We start from the raw sequence: 5,105 nt of genomic DNA, 5'->3' as shown, positions 1-5,105 counted from the left end.
TCACTAACTAAAATGTTAGTGATCAAGCCCACAGGAGGATGGACGAAAGCCTTAAGCTTTGAATATATTTCCATAAATATATTTTATCTAGATAAACAAGGATACTAATGTGGATCCTTATACTGATTTCTTAGAAGCACGATACGGTGTTTTTATATTGCATATTATATAATATAAAAACCACTTTGCGTGAAAAACACTGACAGCTGAGCCCTATCACAAGAAAATAGCATCGAACACTAAATATATATATATATATATATATATATATATATATATATATATATATATAGTTTGACAAACGAACAAACCTTTCCGCATGAAGACAAACAATTAAAATACAACCTACACAAAATAAAAATTAAAAAAACCTTGGAAAAAAAAAAAAAAAAAAAAAGAGAGACTAAGAAGAAGTGACCTAGGAATAAGCTCTACCAAGAGACAAAAGGAAACAAACAAGAATCCCACTTTTGACATCGGGACACGGTCGAGAATAAAAAGCTCGGGCAGAAATCTTGGCATCAATGGAGCTCGAATGGGGCACACACGCTGGACAGTGGATTATCTGGTCGGCAGCATTACTGTCAGGTACGGTGATCATTCTGTCTGTCCTGCTGTCGTGATGTAAATGAATAAATAAATAAATATATATAATTTTTTTGTCAGTCAAAACAAATGTGGCGCATTGGAAAAGACGTGGTAACGTGATTATACTACAATGCTACATGTTCTTCTCTTCTCTCTGTCTCTCTGTCTCTCTCTCTCTCTCTCTCTCTCTCTCTCTATTTTCTCTCCTCTCTCATTATAGAGCATGCATCAGTAATACCTTTGTACGATATATATATATATATATATATATATATATATAGAGAGAGAGAGAGAGAGAGAGAGAGAGAGAGAGAGAGAGAGAGAGATATTTATATATATATATTATTTCTCTATATATTATACACACACACATAAATATATATATATATATATATATATATATAAATATATATATAGAGAGAGAGAGAGAGGAGAGAGAGAGAGAGAGAGAGAGAGAGAGAGAGAGAGAGAGAGAGAGAGAGAGAGAAGGAAAGTGGGCGCGCACATATGAAAACCAAATACTACACATCATTAAAAACAGGCTAATAGCTCACGTTTAACAAGGTCCAGACTCGTTTCGAATCCAGAGAGAGACACGCAATTAATATTAGGCCAAATTAACGGAACAGCTGTACCAAACTACGAACTACCTACGTCGCATGCGGTTTAGCAATTTGATCAAGTCGGTCCTGAGAAGACTCATTCACTTCAACGAAAAACACCATTCTCCCGAGTGGCGTCAAAAATAACCGAATAAGAAATGCGAAAATACCGAGCATTAACAAAACACTGCCAGCCATCCTATGAGATAACAGACTAAAACTGGCAGAAACGGGAAGGAATATGTATGTGATCAATGATTTTCGAGGTCATGCCCATGGGGAAAATACTTTTGTGGATAGGGTGTAATGGGCAAAAATACCATTTAACTCGATCAATCACATTCACTAATACGGTAATTGGTGGCAATTGAGATATATACATACATACACATAATAAATAAATATATATAGATATATATACATATATATATATATATATATAATATATATATTATATATATATACACACCTATATATATACATGTGTGTGTAAGTAACCCTTAAACGTCAATAAATAACAACTTCAAACATCTAACCCTCACAGGCTTTTCTGAGTAGCCGAAGTCTGCCTTGGCATATGGTCAACTAACAACATATTTTCTGTCAAGATATATATATATATCCTAACTAGCAATAACTCACCGCCAATACATAAAACAAAAGGTAATTCTTCTCGCAACAATTAAGTTTGTTTCTACTGAAATCAAGCTGTTAGATTCATCAGTATATAACAACGAACACTCTACCACAACAAATGCATTTCTACTGCAGCCAAATAATGGGTTCCTCCATTCATAAAGAAGGGCAGTACCAAAGCTGACGTACTACTTCAGTAAAATTCAAATGCAACCAACGAGTTCTCCGGAAACTCCAGTTATGCCTTTGAGTCATCGGTTCAAGACAAGCTGTCGTCATGGAGCCAGAAAGAAAGAAAAAAAAAAAAACGTTTCAAAGAGCCCAACCCTTCCTCGGAATTGGCGGTACGAACGAAATCGATTCCCTTGAAGAATTTATGTCTCAATCCGGAAATGACTGCTTACAAAGTACTCGACACTCAGTGGTTGATATTCTCCGAATGAGTAGGCTTTGCGATCGTCGCCAATATACAAAATCTATACTGAATTGATGTATATTACTTCAGTATAGGTACACAAAATGAAAAAAGGACAAAAAAAATCTACCCATCAGCAATAAAAAATGAAGAAAAATTGCACTTACGTATTCATTCTCTGGGACTCTTATGTCCAGGACCCATGATCATGTCTTACCAAATCGGAAGATGAACCATATTTTCTTTTTTTAGACCATTCCTATCGTTTTAATCGTAGGGATTCTTCATGCACAGGATTCTGCACAGGACTCCGCAGTCCTAAGATTCCACGTATCATTTTCATTTTAAATGTCTCTTATCATTTCAATGGTAGGAATATCCTCCAAACACAGGATTTTAAATGGATCTTGGCATTTCGTGATTACTTATTCCAATATAAAGAATATTTGGACTGACACCTGATCCTTAAGCGCATTCAAATTGCGTTCAAGCAGACTGAAAAGTCCTCAAAAACAATCATGTAACATAAAGAAGTATATAACATTGCAAACCAAAGACCTGAATATTCCTCTAAAACAAGCATGCAACATAAAGAGGTAACATTGGAAACCAAAGACCATTTCAACGCTTCAAGCGCTTCTGATAAAAGAGCTTCTGCAACAGCAACCACAACCCAAGCATAAATGCGAAAATGTAACGAACTAAAAGTCCTGGTCTTTGCAAAAACTTGCCTAGATTCAATTACCAACAGCCATAGTCATCTGATAAGACGCCAAGCAAGTGATTTGTGAGGCAAAATCGTCATCAACACTATTCCAGCATCCATTAACCATGATGCGGTCGAATTGATAACAGGATCTCTGGATTTTACATTACGAGCGGAGAGAGAGAGAGAGAGAGAGAGAGAGAGAGAGAGAGAGAGAGAGAGAGATAATATTTAAGAAGGTACCAGGGCAGGAGAGACACCAAATCACTTTCTCCATTGCCAAACACCCAGCCGCCCCTTTGAGGTCGGTCAGGTTAAAGTCTCAGCCGACCAGCCACCTTGCGCTCTCTCTCTCTCTCTCTCTCTCTCTCTCTGAGAATTAAAGCTCTCTGTGAAGCATAAGGAACACTTATTACACACAAACACGATGAAGTGACCATAGACAAGGAACTAGAACAGGAAACTCTCTCTCTCTCTCTCTCTCTCCTCTCTCTCTCACTTTCAGCACTCGTGATGAAATGACCTCAGATGAGGACGAGGAAAGAGAACAGGAAAGCCCTTCAGACGGCCCATTAATAGATTGGCGGTTGTAGCCTAAATTCAAAGCATATTCTTGTGGTAAATCAACCAAAGCAGTTTCAAGCGACGATACAAAATAGAAAAACCACTATTATTGCTGTAAATATATTTGCACACAATCTCTTCATCCAACAACAACTCTGTTTATCTTAATTATTATCACTACCACTGTGGTTTGTTTGTTTGTATGGTGTTTTTACGTTGCATGGAACCAGTGGTTATTCAGCAACGGGACCCAACGGCTTTACGTGACTTGCGAACTTCTATCACCAGAAATACACATCTCTAACCCCTCAGTGGAATGCCCGAGAGTCAAACTCGCGGCCACCAAGGTGGCAGACCAAGAACCATACCAATCACGCCACTGAGACGCTACCACTATGGTCATCCTCCTTATCTCTTTGTGTATTTTTGGTCACTATCATGTATTGCCTGGAAAACTTGTGAGCCCAGGCATAAGATGAAACGACTGTGAAATCGCTAAAATGACCAACAGATTATTCTCACCTCCCCATCCAGACTATCCAGTGTTTTCTATAATATCCACAAATCACTGAACTTTCATATCAATTTCATGATTAGGCTAAAAGCACTTTTTGGGATATCAATAAAACCAGGTATAAGCATTTTTAGTGGTTTTTTCTTGAGTTTGAACTAACAAAATGGACAGTTGTAAGTATTTTCATGGGGGTCGTAAGTATGAGAGAGAGAGAGAGAGAGAGAGAGAGAGAGAGAGAGAGAGAGAGAGAGAGAGAGAGAGAGAGAGAGAGAGATTGTCGGTTTAATGTGACGATTTCACTCTTTACATAAGCATCCCTATTTAGAAAATGGCAAACTAGTGAAACTGGTCAATAAATCTTTTTCATATAGCCACCTTAAAAAAGCGAAAAAAAAAAAACTTCAACAATTTCATACAAACAGAATTACCAGTAAAACTTTTTTAAACGTCTTCTACAAACAACACCGTTCAATGCAATTATTTCAACGTCTACAACAAACGAAACTTTCATAACGTCGCCCACAAACAAAACGGCTCATTACAATTATTTTAACGTCTACAGCAAACGAAACTTTCATAACTGCCACCCATAAGCAAAACGGTTCATCACAATTATTTTAACGCACCGTCGCCCACAAATGAACCTCCCACAAACAAACCGGCTCCTTTCGACATTTTAAACGTCTCCCACAAACGAAGGTTTCAAAACCGTCGCCCACAAATAAAACTACACAAGAGCTTTATTCATAGACCTCCTCCCACAATGAAAACCATCTTAAAATGTCACGGCAACTCATGACTTCATCGAAATCAACTGAACGCAAAACCCGCACACGTACAGGAATGTCCGAACCCATATCCATGCCTCACGCCCACGCCCACGCCCACGCCCTACCGCCCGCAAACCGGCGACGGTCGGACTGACGCAAACATCCAAACGACAGCGTGGGCAGCAGCCGGCTTAACCGGATTTGAATTTCAAGGGTTGCTTGTCCTCACCAACCGCCAAGCTCTCTCTCTCTCTCTCTCTCTCTTTATAAGGACTGATTGATTGATTGGGGATTATCTAGCGTCACCAAT

Source organism: Macrobrachium nipponense, chromosome 14, assembly GCF_015104395.2.
Source record: "Macrobrachium nipponense isolate FS-2020 chromosome 14, ASM1510439v2, whole genome shotgun sequence".
NCBI lineage: Eukaryota > Metazoa > Arthropoda > Malacostraca > Decapoda > Palaemonidae > Macrobrachium > Macrobrachium nipponense.
This window is presented reverse-complemented; position numbering follows the sequence as displayed.